General features: G+C 40.7%; 1 long non-coding RNA gene across 1 annotated transcript in view; it reads right to left on the bottom strand.

Moving 5' to 3' along the window:
* Positions 1-17,720, bottom strand: part of LOC130680378 (uncharacterized) — a 395,610-nt gene that overhangs the window by 13,860 nt on the left and 364,030 nt on the right. The window contains exon 2 of the long non-coding RNA XR_008993365.1: positions 1,244-1,362. This is a non-coding gene — a long non-coding RNA (uncharacterized LOC130680378). The remainder of the gene's footprint in view (positions 1-1,243; positions 1,363-17,720) is intronic.

The raw sequence follows: 17,720 nt of genomic DNA, 5'->3' as shown, positions 1-17,720 counted from the left end.
TTGGAAGCATAATGTAGGGAAGTGACATAGGCAATGTTTTTAACTGTTCTGTACACAAGGTCAGATGGGCATACAAAAAGATGATTGATTGATTGATAGACAGATATATAGGTAGATAATTGAGAAAGAAATATAGATAGATATAGGTACATATCGATTAACGCAAAGCTATTGGTCATAACAATTAGAGCAATGGTGAAAGCACATATCGAAAGTATAGACAAAAGAGAAGACAGAAATCCAGTTTAGAAAGTGCAGTAAGCAGCCGAAAGAAGAAAACAAATCCTACCATTTGCAACAACGTAGATGGAGCTAGAGGGTATTATGCTCAGTGAAATAGGCCAGGCGGAGAAAGAGAAGTACCAAATGATTTCAACCATGTGTGTAGTATAACAACAAAGAAAAACTGAATGAAATAAACAGCAGCAGACTCACAGAACCCGAGCATTTACTAACAGTTACCAAAGGGAAAGGGACTGGGCAGGGTGTGCGGGAAGGGAGGGATAAGGGCGGGGAGAAATAAAGGGGGCATTAGAATAAGCACGTAAAATGTGTGGCGTAATGGGAGCATGGGGAGGGCTGTACAACACTGAGAAGAGAAGTAGTGATTACACAGCATCTTACTACACGCTGATAGACAGCAACTGTAACTGGGTGTGTGTGGGGGGACATGATGAAGGGGTCTACAGCATTCAACTATGCTGATGGACAGGGACTGTAATGGGGTTTTTGGGGGGGACTTGGTGTACTTGGTGATCATAATGTTCTTTGCGTGATTGTATATTAATGATAAGAAAAAAATTATTTAAGTGTAATAAGTACACATCTCTCAATTGTCAGAATAAAAGGAGAGTGTCTGAGTGCTCCAATCAAAAGACCCAGTGTTAAAAGAAGGGATGGAAACACAAGACCACCTACGTGCTCCATTACAGGAGACTCACTTGAGATCCAAGGGCGAAAACCAACTACAAATTGAGGGGGTGGTGACAGGTACCCTAGACAAGTGAAACTGCAAAAAAAAAAAAGATGTGCTGATGTGTTTAAAGATGGCGGCTCACGTGAAAGGTTGTTCAGAATCCTCCTCCCAAAACCAAAACCACATACATACGTACCATATGGAAATAGAACAACTACACCAAATCCTCGAAGAATAGCAGGGAAGAAAGCTGCTGTGGCAGGCTGTCACCTCAAGGAGAAGTGTGACGTACAGTCCCGGAGATGTGCTCTGGGAGCACGAACCTACCATACACGTGCTGCGCTCTGGAGGACCGGTGGGGTTGGAAAGCAAAGACAGGCGGAAGACTTCGAAAGACTTGAGATTCCAGCCACTTGTGGGACAACACAGGGATCCACATCTGGCCGCTGTGGGACGAAAGAAAGGCAGACAGCCTGAGAGACTTCCTAACAGCAAGAGAACTGCTAAAGTGGCAAAGCTTCCACTGGGCTTGCCGCTCAGGATAAACGACAGTTGCGCCAAACTTCCCGGATGCACTCTACCCGGCAGGCGGGTGAGCTTTCAGGAGCTCCGGGCACTCCATCCCCCTGGCTGGAATTTCAGTTCTGAGGCCCCTTACCATTCTGTGACTTGTACACGGCCTGCGTCCTTGCTGGGACCACCCTGCAAAACGGCTGCCCCCACCTACGGCAGCTTCTCCCTGCGTGCTCCCCAAACTGGCCCTGGCAGTGAAGATGGGCACTGCGGCCAGGAAGCAGCAAAGACCTCTTTCCTCCAGGCGGGTTGATCAACGGCACCACACCCATGGGATGCCTGCCATCCCCCCAAGGGCTGAGCATCTCCAGAGAGTAAAGCTTCTGGGGGCTAGAGGGCACCACCTGCAAATATGAACCATCAAAGGAACCTGGTAACTGGACTCAAATCAATATTCCTGAGAAAGAGATCTCAAAATAAACATCAGGAGCATGCTCAGGGAGCTACAGAAAATAAAACTGCAGGGTGGAGCCAACATTGCGGCGTGAGTAGGACATTGGGAATCTCCTCCCAATAACATATACATTTTTGAAAATACAACAAATACAACGAATCCTAAAATACAGACCAGAAGACACAGGACAACAGCCAGACTACATCTACACCAGCGAGAACCCAGCGCATGGTGAAAGGGGTAAGAAAGAAGCGCCAACCCGGCGGAACCTGAGTGCCCCTCCCCTAACTCCCGGCAGGCAAAGAATAGGAAGAGCGGGAGGGAGACGGTGTCCAAGACTGCTGAACACCCAGCCCCAGCCACCCGCACCAGAGCACAGACACAGTGAATGCGAGGGATCTCTGGAAACTAGGGAAACAGGGGAGCAAGACCTCTGAGCACGTGCTGAAGCTGATGCCCCTGTGACAAACAAAAGCGAGGGCTTTTTGAAAGTCTTAAAGGGACAGGAACTAAACAGCTGGAAGGAAACAACACAGGTCACAGCCCAGCAGATGGAAAGCACAGTGAAAACCAGGCTCACTAAACACCTGGGCAGCAGCTCTGAGACCCCTCATGGAGGTAAACCACCAAACAGCCCCCCCTTCCATTACTCCTCTGGGCGCTTCGAAAGCAGAGATGCAGCCTAAGGCTAAACGCCCACAGAAAGGGAAGTTCTTCCATTCCGGCCAGGCAAGACACAAAGACCCAGTCTACACGCAATTACCCAACACAAGCCACTAGGGGACGCAGTTGTACCAGTAAAGAAAGGCCAGTAGCATGTGAAAAGTTTGGCCCTCCCAGCTGACAGTCAATAGCACCTATCAACATGAAAAGGCAAGAAAACATGATTCAGACAAGACTAACCCAGACAGCTTTGGCAACTGCTACATCTTCCCCTGAGAAGGAACCTGGGGAGATAGATTTAGCCAGTCTTCCTGAAAAGAATTCAAAACAAAAGTCATAACCATGCTGATGGACTTGCAGAGAAATATGCAAGAACTACGGAAGGAGAATACAGGAATAAAAAAAGCTCTGGAAGGACTTCAAAACAGAATGGACGAGATGCAAGAGACCATTAATGGACTAGAAAACAGAGAACAGGAACGCAGAGAAGCTGATGCAGAGAGAGATAAAAGGATCTCCAGGAATGAAAGAATTTTAAGAGAGCTGAGTGACCAATCAAAAGGAATAATATAGGCGATATAGGAATACCAGAAGGAGAAGAGACAGAAAAAGGGAGAGAAAGTGTCTTTGAAGAAATAATTGAAGAAAACTTCCCCAAACTAGGGGAAGAAATGGCTTCTCAGACCACAGAGGTACACAGAACTCCCATGACAATGGATCCAAGGAGGGCAACACCAAGACACATAATAATTAAAATGGCAAAGATCAAAGACAAGGACAAAGAATTAAAGGCAGCCAGAGAGAAAAAAAAGTTTAAGTACAAAGGAAAAACCATCACGCTATCATCAGACTTCTCAACAGAAACCCTACAGGCCAGAAGAGAATGGCGTGATATACTTAATGCAATGAAACAGAAGGGCCTCGAACCAAGACTACTGTATCCAGCACGAATATCATTTAAATATGAAGGAAGGATTAAACAATTCCCAGACAAGCAAAAGTTGAGGGAATTTGCCTCCCATAAACCACCTCTTCAGGGCCTCCACAGGGACTGCTCTAGATGGGAGCACTCCTAAAAGGAGCACAGAACATAACACCGAACATATGAAGAAGGGAGGAGAAGGAATAAGAAGGGAGAGAAGAAAAGAATCTCCAGACCGCTTTTATAATAGCTCAACAAGCGAGTTAAGTTAGACAGTAAGATAGTAAAGAAGCTAACCCTAACCTTTGGTAAAGACAGCCTTAAAGCCTGCAATGCAATAAATTCATACCTTTCAATAAACACCCTAAATGTAAATGGAATGAATGCACCAATCAAAAGACATGGAGTAATAGAATGGATAAAAAAGCAAGATCCACCATATGCTGCTTACAAGAGACTCACCTTAAACCCAAAGACATGCACAGACTTAAAGTCAAGGGATGGAAAAAGATATTTCATGCAAACAACAGAGATAAGAGAGCAGGTGTTGCAATTCTGGTATCAGACAAAACAGACTTCTAAATAAAGAAAGTAACAAAAGACAAAGAAGGACATTACATAATGATAAAGGGCTCAGTCCATCAAGAGGACATAACCATTATAAATATATATGGACCCAATACAGGAACACCAACATACCTGAAACAAATATTAACAGAACTAGAGGAGGAAATAGAATGCCAAGAAATTCACTGTAGGAGACTTCAACAGAACACTCACTCCAATGGGAAAGGGACTGGGGAGGATGGGTAGGTAGATAGGGATTAGGGGGGATGAAAAGGGTGGTATTAAGATTAGCATCCATTGGGGGGTGGGAAAAAGGGGAGGGCTGTACAACACAGAGAACACAAGTAGTGATTGTATAACATTTTGCTACGCTGAAGGACAGTGACTGTAAAGGGGGGACCTGGTATAGGGTTGAGCCTAGTAAACAAAGTGTTCATTATGTAAGTGTAGATTAATGTTTAAAAAAAAAAGCAGGTCCTGTGTGGTGACATCCAATGAGTTCCACACAATGATATAAAGAGCATATAAAAGTGTGGGCAAAGGGTCTGTTTGTGTTTATACAGAGTATCTAAGCCTAATGTGACTACCCAGAAAATGAACTAAGATACGATATGAAAAAGAATTTCCAAGACCAGCACTCTCGGGAATACTCACGCCAGAAGATGATCATCAAAAAAACCCCAACAAATGTTGACGCACTGCTACAGGTAGAGATGCACTCATTGCACCAATTCCTGGACTTGCCATGGAAATGAAGAAGGATATATCAAAGCTGGCCTGTGCATACAGGAAAACAACATATTTGACTGGATCTATACTGTTGGAACTCAACCAAGAATTTGGAGAAGTGCAAGTTGTAGCACTCCAAAATCTTACAACTACAGACTATTTACTGTTAAATGAACATATGGGATGTGAACAGTCCCCAGGAATGGGTTGTTTTAATTTGTCTGATTTCTCTTAGACTGTTCAAGTTCAGTTGGACAATATCCACCATATCATAGATAAGTTTTCACAAATGCCTAAGGTGCCTAACTGGTTTTCTTGGTTTCACTGGAGATGGCTGGTAAATATAGGTCTGCTTTCATTATGTTACTGTACTCCTATTATGTTAATGTGTGTGCGCAATTTAATTAGTAGTTTAAAACCTATACATGCTGAAGTTACACTACAAGAAGATATGTCAAAGAAATAATCAATCATCCCATGTTTTCTTCTGCCTGCTACTTCTATAGCTTTTCTTCTTCCCTAATTACAACCTTTAAATAGAATTCGTGCCTCATATCAAATTTACTGAGTATCATAATTCCTGCAAGTGCTAAAGATATCTCAAGAAAAAAGCTGGGCATAGAAGCCACAGGGCATAAATCTGCATAGAATTAAGAAGCTGACCTTTTCAAACGATAAGGCTTCTTTCTCACTTACCAAATTTACATCTCCCTGTATGGCCCCAGAAGATGACTGGTTAGCCAGAGACAGGTAAGATTCCTCAAGGGAGGAACAACCTAAGACATGCGCAGTCGCACGGGCGCCATCAGGTGAGAAATTGGGGATCAACAGAGGTGAGGCTGAGAACCTCACCACCCCTGTTCTGAGAGAAATCTTCTGCATCCGTGGATATTTTATTGCCCTTGTCTAGCTTTCATTAACACATAGTCTACAGACACACACCCGATCATCTTCAATCGCTCTCTTACAACAGTAATCTGTTTTCTACCTTTATCTTGCATCAACCTACCACTTCAGCATTTTATTTAAAATAATAATAATAAGGAGAGAAATGTGGTATACACATATAAATCAAGTATAAAAATCAAACGAATATTCACATTTGAACTGATTGTTTTATAGTTCAAAATGCATGAGCAAAACCGAAAGTTTCTGTGATGACGGCCCTTGTACTTTTCACCATGTAACTTATTCACAATGTAAGAATTTGTTCTCCATGTAAGAACTAGTTCGTTATGCTTCAGAAGACTGGAGACTGATGAAGATTAGACATGGTGTGGTTTGATGATTGTGCATTGAGCACTGAACCCCCTATACAGAATTTTATTTTTATTGTTGTTAACAACCGTTTGATCAATAAGTGTGAGAGATGCCCTCTGAAAAAAAAATAAAAAGTACAGACTTCCAATTGTAAAATGAATAAGTAACTATGATTTAACATATACCATAAGGAATATAGTCAAAATATTGTAAAAACTTTGTATGGTGATAGCTTGTAGCTAGAATTATCATGTATATAAATGTTGAATCACTGTGTTGTACACCTGAAACTAATGTAATACTGTGTGTCAACTACCCTTCAATAAAAAATAATTATCTATAAAAAATAAAAATAAATAAAAATAAAAAACCCACCACAGTCCTGATTTGGTTCTAAGCAATCATGCAGTCCTACTATACCCATGTCTTCCAAAAACACCTTTTAACAGCAAGCAAAACTGCCGGTGATGCACGTGGTTTCTGTCCCAGTGACACATCAGGTACGCAGGTGTGTGCTGAGTACCACGGAAGCTCCAACATGCACTTCCATCATCTTCCACTTGTCTTCCCTAAGGTTCCACTTATTTATTTTTTAAAAAGTCAGCTACTGGATTATGTTGACGAGAAAATTCACATTAGCAGTACCATTGTTAATGTAATGAACAGAGATATTGGGAATCATAATAAACTGATAACCTTAAACCAGAGGCCAGATTTAAGTCACACCTTCCTGACCTGCCAGATGTAAAAGTGGAAAGGAAACCTCATTTCCAACCCCTGCTGACTCCTCAGAGGTGCTGCTCCGTTGGCTCAGGGCGTGGCAGGTGTTTGTGGGCCGCCCTACTCAGGGCCTGCGGAGGACGGCCACAGGCGAGGAGCACACCTGCCATCCCTAGGGTGGCCCATGGTCAGCTGCTAGCTACCGGGACCAGGACAGGATTTACCAGTTGTCTTGTCTCTTGATTCTCCCCCTGAAAGGCAGGGAAGTAGAAACGTTTATTTCTGGCCCTACCTGAATCTACCAAAATAACACACTTGATGATTTTCTTCCTGAAAATTATGAGTGAAAAGACTTCCTTTTCTCTTGGGTAGGAACATGGTGGGCCCACTACTGGCCAACCAGCCACAAGAGGAAGTGGGTCCTTCCATGGTTTCCTTGCCTTCCAATTTCTCAAAAAAAGGGAGAAATCTGTATCTAAAATAAAAGCAACCCACTTAAATTACTTTAGAATTCTGTGCCAGACAAACACAGAGAGAAAATATGGCCTGTGTTCTGTGACCACCTACCTCCTGCCCTGTCCACTTCTGAGAACTGCCCCACGCCCACACTGGGCCTGCAGGCCATGAGATGCTCTGTCCTGCCTGTGTAAGGGCAATTATGCACACTCATCCTATCTGTATCTGTCTCTGGGTGGGCTTTCTGGCACTCTCTCTTGTATGTACTGCAGGGAGGGTAGGAAAGGGGCAACACCTTTCAGAGCCTGTAGCTGCGAGTGCTGCCTGGGCCTCACAGGGCAGTCTCGGAGTGAGCGACTTCCTGGACAAAAAATGAACAAGATAGGATAAGGCAGAATGGTTCTGAATTTGAGGCTCAAACGCTGCCCCATGTACTTCCACCCTGGCTCAGGATGAACATCGAAGCCACCGTAAAATGGTAGGCTGAATCTGTGGGTATTCCCATGGAGCTTCTGTTTCTGAATGGTTAAGTGAAATCAAGAAAACTAAGTTAAATACTAGGATCCACTTTTTATAGGTCATCAGCTTCCAGAGAAATTGCTGATGTAATAAATATATTATTTTGAGAGGGCATATCTTATATATATTGATCAAATGGTAGTTAACAACAATAAAACACTGTATAGGGGAATCAATGCACAATCATCAATCAACCCGAAGCCTAATTCTCAACAGTCTCCAATCTTCTAAAGTATAATGAACAAGTTCTTACATGGTGAACAAATTCTTAACATAGTGAATAAGTTCTTACATGGTGAACAGTGCAAGGGCAGTCATAACAGAAACTTTCGGTTTTGATCTCGCTTTATGAACCCTAAACAATCATGTCAAATATGAATATTCGTTTGATTTTTATACTTGATTTATATGTGGAACCCACATTTCTCCCTTTATTATTATTATTATTATTATTATCATTTTAAATAAAATGCTGAAGTGGTAGGTAGATGTAAGATAAAGGTAGAAAACTTAGATTAGTGTTGTAAGAGAGCAAATGTAGATGATCAGGTGTGTGACTGTAGACTATGTGTTAATCCAAGCTAGACAAGGGCAATAAAATATCCATGGATGTAGAAGATTTCTCTCAAAACAGGGCAGGAGAGGTTTTAAGCCACACCTCTGTTGATCCCCAGTTTCTCACCTGATGGCCCCCCTGCCACTGTGGCTGTCTTAGGTTGTTCCTCCCTTGAGGAATCTAACCCGTCTCTGGCTAACCAGTCATCTTCCGGGGCCATACAGAGAGATGTAAAGTTGGAAATTGAGAGAGAAGTATTACTGTTTGAGAAGGTTAGCTTTTTACTTCTATGCAGATTTATGCCCTGTGGCTTCTATGCCCAGCATTTGTCTTGAGATATCTTTAGCACTTGGAGGAATTATGACACTCGGTAAATTTGATACGAGGCATTAATCCTATTTAAGGGTTGTAATTAGGAAGGAAGTAGAAAAGCTATAGAGGTAGCAGATGGAAGAAAACATGGGGAGATTTATTATTTCTTTGACACATCTTCTTGTAGAGTAATATAAGCATTATAGGTTTTAAACTACTAATTAAATTGCACACACACATTAACATAATAGGAATACAATTACATAACCAAAGCAGATGTACAAATACCAGCCATCTCCAGTGAGGCCAAGAAATTCAGTTAGGCAACCTAGGCATTTGTGAAAATTTGTCTATGATATGATGGATATTGTCCAACTGTACTTGAACAGTCTGAGAGAAATCAGAAAAATTAAAACAGCCCTTTCCTGGGAACTGTTCACTTCCCATATGTTCTTTTAACAGTAGATAGTCTATAGTTGTGAGATTTTGGAGCGCTACAACTTGCACTTCTCCTAAAACTTGGTTGACTTCCAACAGTGAGGTCTAGTCAAATTTGTTGTTTTACTGTATGCACAGGCCAGCTTAGACATCTCCTTCTTCAATACAATGGAAAGTCCAGGAACCAGTGGGATCAATGCAGCTCCAACTGCAGCATCACCTGGGTCTTTGTTGAGGTTTTTTGATCATCATCTTCTGTTATGACTCTTCCAGAGAGTGATGTTGAAAGTTCGTCTTCATATCGTATCTTAGTTCATTTTCTGGGTAGACACATTAGGCTTTGATCATCTGCATAAATACAAACAGACCCTTTGCCCACACTTTTATCTGCCCTTTTTCCCATTGTGTAGAACTCATTGGAGGTCAACAAACAGGAACTGCTTTTTTTTTTTAAGAGAAAAGAATATTATCGTAAAAGTGTACGTCCATAGCCGATCATCTGACACACTTTAAGTGATCAAAGTTAAGGATATTTAAACAATGCATTAATTGTTGATTTACAGTTAGTTTTATCCTATCATGTAGTAATCGCCCTTTTCTTTTTTTTTGTTATCTTTAATCTACACTTACATGAAGAATATTATGTTTACTATGCTCTCCCCTATACCAGGTCCCCGCTATAAACCCCTTTACAGTCACTATCCATCAGCATAGCAAAAGGTTGAAGAATCACTACTTGTCTTCTCTGTGTTGTACAGCCCTCCCCTTTCTCGCACCCCCCTATGCATGCTGATCTTAATACCCCCCTTCTTCCTCCCAACCCTTATCCCTCCCTACCCACCCATCCTCCTCAGTCCCTTTCCCTTTGATACCTGTTTGTCCATTCTTGGGTTCTGTGATTCCGCTGTTGTTTTGTTCCTTCAGTTTTTCCTTTGTTCTTATACTCCACAGATGATTGAAATCATTTGGTATTTCTCTTTCTCTGCTTGGCTTATTTAACTGAGCATAATACCCTCCAACTCCATCCATGTTGCTGCAAATGGTAGGATTTGCCCTCTTATGGCTGAGTAGTATTCCATTGTGTATATGTACCACATCTTATTTATCCATTCATCTACCGATGGACATTAAGTTGTTTCCAATTCTTGGCTCTTGTAAATAGTGCTGTGATACACATAGGGGTGCATCTGTCTTTTTCAATCTTGATTGCTGCATTCTTAAGGTAAATTTCTAGGAATGGAATTCCTGGGTCAAATGGTAAGTCTGTTTTGAGCATTTTGATGAACCTCCATACTGCTTTCCACAATGGTTGAACTAGTTTACATTCCCACCAGCAGTGTAGGAGGGTTCCACTTTCTCCACAGCCTCGACAAAATTTGTTGTTGTTTGTCTTTTGGATGGCAAATATCCTTACTGGTGTGTGGTGATGCCTCATTGTAGTTTTAATTTGCATTTCTCTGATAATTAGGGATGTGGGGCATCTTTTCATGTTTCTGTTGGCCATCTGTATTTCTTTTCAAGAGAACTGTCTGTTCAGTTCCTCTACCCATTTTTTAATTGGATTATTTGACTTTTGCTTGTTGAGGCGTGTGTACTCTTTATATATTTTGAACGTCAAATCTTTATCCGATCTATCATTTACAAATATATTCTCCCATACTGTAGGGATCCTTTTTGTTCTATTGATGGTGTCTTTTGCTGTACAGAAGCTTTTCAGCTTAATATAGTCCCACTTGTTCATTTTTGCTGTTGTTTTACTTGACCGGGGAGATATGTTCAAGAAGAGGTCTCTCATGTTTATATCTAAGAGGTTTTTGCCTATGTTTTTTTCCACGAGTATAATGGTTTCATGGTGTACATTCAGATTTTTGATCCATTTTGAATTTACTTTTGTATATGGAGTTAGACAATGGTCCAGTTTCATTCTCCTACATGTAGCTGTCCAGTTATACCAGCACCATCTGTTGAAGAGACTGTCATTTCGCCATTGTGTGTCAATGACACCTTTATTAAATATTAATAGACCATATATGTTTGGGTTAATGTCTGTAGTCTCTAGTCTATTCCACTGGTCTGTGGCTCTGTTCTTGTGCCAGTACCAAATTGTCATGATTACTATGGCTTTATAGTAGGGCTTGAAATTTGGGAGTGAGACCCCACTTCTTTATTCTTCTTTCTCAAGTTTACTTTGGCTATTCGTGGTATTTGGTGGTTCCATATGAATTTTTGAATTATTTATTCCAGTTCATTGAAGAATGTTGCTGTGAATTTGATAGGGATTGCATCAAATCTGTATATTGCTTTGGGCAGTATGGCCATTTTGACGATATTAATTCTTCCTATCCATGAGCATGGGATGAGTTTCCATTTGTTAGTGTCCCTTTTAATTTCTCTTAAGAGTGACTTGTAGTTTTCAGAGTATAGGTGATTCACATCTTTGGATAGATTTATTCCTAGGTATTTTATTCTTTTTTATGCAATTGTGAATGGAATTGCTTTCCTGATATCCCTTTCTATTGGTTCATTGTTCGTGTATGGGAAAGCTACAGATTTCTGTGTGTTAATTTTTATCCTGCAACTTTGCTGTATTCCGGTATCAGTTCTAGTAATTTTGGGGTGGAGTCTTTAGGGTTTTTTATGTACAGTATCACGTCATCTGCTAATGGTGACAGTTTAACTTCTTCTTTACCAATCTGGATTCCTTGTATTTCTTTGTTTTGTCTGATTGCCATGGCTAGGACCTCCAGTACTATGTTAAATAGCAGGGGGGAGAGTGGGCATCCCTGTCTAGTTAACGATCTCAGAGGAAAAGCTTTCAGATTCTCGCTGTTCAGTATAATGTTGTCTGTGATTTTATGATATATGGCCTTTATTATGTTGAGGTACTTGCCCTCCATTCCCATTTTGCTGAGAGTTTTATCTTGAATGGATGCTGAATTTTGTCGAATGTTTTTTCTGCTATGGAGATGATCATGTGGTTTTTGTCTTTCTTTTTGTTGATGTGGTGGATGATGTTGATGGATTTTCGAATGTTGTATCATCCTTGCATCCCTGGGATTAATCCCACTTGGTCATGGTGTATGAACCTTTTGATATACTTTTGGATTCGGTTTGCTAATATTTTATTAAGTATTTTTTGCTTGTACATTCATCAGGGATATTGGACTGTAATTTTCTTTTTTGGCTGGATCTTTGCCTGGTTTTGGTATTAGGGTGATGTCGGCTTCATAGAATGAGTTTGGGTGTATTCCCTCCTCTTCTATTTTTTGGAAAACTTTAAGGAGAATGGGTATTATGTCTTCTCTGTGTGTCTGTTAAAATTCCGAGGTAAATCCGTCCTGCCCGGGTATTTTGTTCTTTGGTAGTTTTTTGATTACCGATTCAATTCCTTTGCTCGTAATTGGTTTGTTTGACTTTTGTGTTTCTTCCTTGGTCAGTCTTGGAAGGTTGTATTTTTCTAGGAAGTTGTCTATTTCTACTAGGTTTTTCAGCTTGTTGGCATATAGATTTTCATAGTAGTATTTAATAATTCTTTGTATTTCTGTGGAGACTGTCATGATTTTTCCATTCTCATTTGTGATTCTGTTGGATTGTGTTGATTCTCTTTTTCTCTTAGTAACTTTGGCTAGTGGCTTATCTATTTTGTTTTTGTCAAATAACCACCTCTTGGTTCCATTTATGTTTGCTATTGTTCTTCTCTTCTCAATTTTGTTTATTTCTTCACTGATCTTTATTATGTGCCCCTTCTGCTGACTTTAGGTCTCATTTGTTCTTCTTTTTCGAATTTTGGTAATTGTGATGTTAGACTATTCATTTGAGATTGTTCTTGCTCCTTCAATTGTGCCTGGATCGCTATATACGTTCCTCTTAAGAGTGCTTTTGCTGCGTCCCACAGAAGTTGGGGCTTAGTGTTGTTGCTGTCATTTGTTTCCATATATTGCTGGATCTCCATTTTGATTTCGTCTTTGATCTATTTATTATTTAGGAGCGTGTTGTTTAGCCTCCATGTGTTTGTGAGCCTCTTTGCTTTCTTTGTACAGTTTATTTCTAGTTTTATGTCTTTGTGTTCTGAAAAGTTGGTTGGTAGGATTTCAAACTTTTGGAATTTTCTGAGGCTCTTTTTGTGGCCTAGTATGTGGTCTATTCTGGAGAATGTTCCATGTGCACATGAGAAGAATGTGTATCCTGTTGCTTTTGGATGTACAGTTCTCTAGATGTCTATTAGGTCCATCTGCTCTACTGTGTTGTTCAGTGCTTCCGTGTCCTTACTTATTTTCTGCCTGGTGGATCTATCCTTTGGGGTGAGTGGTGTGTTGAATTCTCCTGGGATGAATGCATTGCAGTCTATTTCCCCCTTCAGTTCTGTTAGTATTTGTTTCACATATGCTGGTGCTCCTGTGTTGGGTGCATATATATTTAGAATGGTTATATCCTCTTCTTGGACTGAGCCCTTTATCATTATGCAGTGTCCTTCTTTATCTCTTGTTACTTTCTTTGTTTTGAAGTCTATTTTGTCTATTAGTACTGTAAACCCTGCTTTCTTCTCACTGTTGTTTGCTTGAAATATGTTTTTCCATCCCTTGACTTTTAGTCTGTACATGTCTTCGGGTTTGAGGTGATTTTCTTGTAAGCAGCATATAGATGGGTCTTGCTTTTTTTTACATTCTATTACTCTATGTCTTTTGATTGGTGCATTCAGCCCATTAACATTTAAGGTGACTATTGAAAGATATGTACTTATTGCCATTGCAGGCTTTAAATTCATGGTTACCAAAGGTTCAAGGTTAGTCTCTTTAGTATCTTACTGCCTAACTTAGCTCACTTATTGAGCTGTTATATACACTGTCTGGAGATTCTTTTCTTCTCTCCCTTTTTATTCCTCCTCCTCGATTCTTCATATGTTGTGTGTTTTGTGCTGTGCTCTTTCTAGGAGTGCTCCCATCTAGAGCATTCCCTGTAAGATGTTCTGTAGAGGTGGTTTGTGGGAAGCAAATTCCTTCAGGTTTTGTTTGTCTGGGAATTGTTTAATGCCACCGTCATATTTTAATGATAGTCGTTCTGGATACAGTATCCTTGGTTCAAGGCACTTCTGTTTCATTGTATTAAATATATCATGCCATTCTCTTCTGGTCTGTAGGGTTTCTGTCGAGAAGTCTGATGAGCGCCTGATGGGTTTTCCTTTATAGGTAACCTTTTTCTCTCTAGCTGCCTTAAAACTCTTTCTTTGTCCTTGATCTTTGCCATATTAATTATTATGTGTCTTGGTGTTGTCCTCCTTGGATCCTTTCTGCTGGGGGTTCTGTGTATTTCTGTGGTCTGTTCGATTATTTCCTCCCCCAGTTTGGGGAAGTTTTCAGCAATTATTTCTTCTAAGATACTTTCCATCTCTTTCCTCTCTCTTCTTCTTCTGGAACCCCTATAATACGGATATTGTTCCTTTTGGATTGGTCACACAATTTTCTTAACATTGTTTCATTCCTGGAGATCCTTTTTTCTCTCTCTCTGTCAGCTTCTATGCGTTCTTGTTCTCTGGTTTCAATTCCATCAATGGCCTCTTGCATCTTATCCATTCTTCTTATAAACCCTGCCAGAGTTTGTTTCATTTCTGCAATCTCCTTTCTGGCATCTGTGATCTCCCTCTGGACTTCATCCCATTTCTATTGCGTATTTCTCTGCATCTCTGTCAGCATGTTTAAGATTCTCATTTTGAATTCTTTGTCAGGAAGACTGGTTAAGTCTGTCTCCTTCTCTGGTGTTGTCTCTGTGATCTTTGCCTGTAGCTTTGCCTTTTCATGGTGATAGGAATAGTTTGCAGAGATGAAACAAGTGACGGCTGGAAGAACTTCCCTTTTGATGGTTTGTGGCCCTCCTCTCCTTGGATAACAGCGACCTCTAGTGGCTTGTGCTGGGCAGCTGCGTGCAGACAGGGTTTCTGCTTCCTGCCTGGCTGCTATGGTGTTTATCTCCACTGTTACTGTTGGCATGGCCTGGTTCAGGCCCCTGCTCCAAAGTGGTGGAGTGGCATTGGAGAGGGAGTGGCCTGGAGGGTATTTATCTCCATAAGGGCCTCCAAGCTCCCTGCAACCCAGGGATTAGACTGCCCTGCGATCCCTGGATTCTCTAGCTCTGATTAAGTGTCCCAACCTGTCCCTTTAAGACTTCCAAAAAGCACCCGCCAAAACCAAACAATGACCGCAAAAAGAAAAAAATTTTAATTAAAAAAAATGTGGCCGCTCGTTTTTCTTTATTCTCCGGTGCCAGTCTCTGACATCTGCTCACCGGTCTTGCTGCCCTCTTTCCCTAGCATTGGGGTCCCTATCCCTTTATGACTTCCAAAAAGCGCTAGCCAAAACAAAACAGGAAGAAAAAAAAAGTTCGCTCGCTTTTCTTATGTCCTCTGGGGCCCGGCCTCCGGTGCCTGCTCACTATTCTTGCTGCCCTGTTTTCCTAATATCCAGGGCCCTGCACTCTGGCCCAGATGGCTGGGGCTGGATGTTCGGCAGGCCTGTGCTCCGTCTCCCTCCCGCTCTGCCTATTCTTCTCCCGCCGGGAGTTAGGGGGATGGCCGCTCGGCTCCCACTGGGCTGTGGCTTGTTTCTTACCACCTTCGTGAAGTGCTGGGTTCTCTCTGGTGTGGATGTGGTCAGAATATTGTCCTGTGTCCTGTTGTCTTTATTCTAGGAGGGGTTGTTTTTGTTATATTTTCATTGATATATGTGGTTTTGGGAGAGGATTTCCACTGCTGTACTCATGCCACCATCTTCCGCCCCTCTCCAATGTGCCATGCTTTAGATTAACCTCATGCTAGTAACATAATTTGAGTAAATCCGATTTCTACTCTATTAACTACAGGTTTTAAAGAATTGTGCAAAAAAATACTTTCTGACATTCAAAAGATTTTGAGTGTCCTGATGAATCTGAAATAAGAGGTTAAATTGTTTTCTTTGTCACATTTAAGCAGAGTAGGGGAGTGATAATCTAAAATCTAGGATTTATTAATAGTTAATACCTCCTTTCAGAGATAATAACATACAGTATGATGTGAAATAGTTTAAAATAGAAATTTAAAAATCACATCCTTTTAAGACATACATTCTTATATTTTGTCCTGAGGCATTCCCCAATAAAAGTGGAAGATCTGTTTTCTTATATTCACTTCACTTATCAGGCATCTATTTTTAAATATATATATTAGAGTTCATACTATGAAAATTAAAAATACAGTCTTTTAAAAACTCACTATTGTCTCTAGATATGCTTGCTGTATTTCTTATGGTCAAAGATACTGTCTCTGAAGTGCTTCTAAATGCACACCTGCAAATTGCACATTCTGGAAAATCAACCTTCTGTAACTATAACAACAATGATAAGATAATATGTCTTTTGAGAAGGCACAGACACACAAAGTGTATTCAAGATAAATTTGCCCCATTTCATATGACAATACATTTTTATTTCATTTAGGAAATGGGATGATAAATTCACTTTGTTTGTAGTGCCAACTGCCTATGAAAAGAAAATTCCTGAATTATATAGATATCAGCATAACTGACACTTTTCTTAATGGCACATTTACCAAAACACTACAATTTTAAGAATAAAGCAAGCTAAACAGCTATTAAAAAGAAAAAGAAAAAAAGCTTACTTCACCTGTACTTGTTTGTGTTCCAGTGAGAACCAGTGGGAGAGACATTCATAAGCTCCTGATAAAATCTACAACTGGCAGAGCCCACAAGAGCCTTTCTTCAGGGCTCACTAAGGAACTCACCGGTTCTACAATGGGATGGTCATGGGCTCAACAACCATCTCAGACAGGGACAGGGATGTGCTCCATCCACCCAGTGCCCCAGGAGCACTGAGGAGGGCCCACAGCAGGCTCACTGGAAGGTTGTCCACTTCCCATGCTCTCTTGTGACACTTCACTGATAGGATGGTACAAGGAGCAAGAAAAGCATGAGGCCCGAGTGAACAGTGGCAGCAACAGGTTCTCAGTGAGCCACAGCAAACCTGGTTTCCCACAGAATTTTTAAAGACATTCTTTTTAGACTATGAGTTGCTTCAGCTGTGGAAAATGACCACAGGCTCCTTCTAAAAATGTCTTTTAAGCATGAGGGTAGCCTCTGGGCAGTTTCCTCATTTAGTGGATAAGGACCATTAATGCTATATTCCATTTTATGGAATCTGAGTATAGAAGGAAAACACAGTTGGCAGTTCTAATCCTGGTAGGATATGTGCAATGCAGTTGTCTGAAACAGCTTCATTCAGCAATTTTTATGCCAAATACAAAGAAAAGAATATGCTGCTGAGGATTTTAAATTCCCAATTCAAACCCTACTGGTACAAGATGGAAGAGCAAGCAGGTGTGTCTACAAGCACCAACTGAAATTGCGTGGGAAAAGTTTTCTTGTGCTCAAAAGGAAAAGAAACCAGTAATAAAATTTTAAGAAATATCAGAGGAGTAAGTGGAAAGAACAAAATCAATTAAGAAAGATAATCTCTTGGCTATTGACATTTATGTTCTTCTTAAACCACAGTAATTTAGTAAAATAGGATTATTTGCCCTCCTCTCACTGCTCACACAACTGAACAACTCTGTAGAGAACAGTATTTACCTGTCTAAAACAATACAAAAATAACATGTATTGAATTTTTAATTTATAATAGTTATTAGTTACAGAAGAGAATGAGACTTAAA

The sequence above is a fragment of the Manis pentadactyla genome, chromosome 13, assembly GCF_030020395.1.
Source record: "Manis pentadactyla isolate mManPen7 chromosome 13, mManPen7.hap1, whole genome shotgun sequence".
NCBI classification, from domain to species: Eukaryota; Metazoa; Chordata; class Mammalia; order Pholidota; family Manidae; genus Manis; species Manis pentadactyla.
The sequence above is the reverse complement of the archived record's forward strand: the minus strand, read 5'-3'. Positions and strand labels throughout refer to the sequence as shown.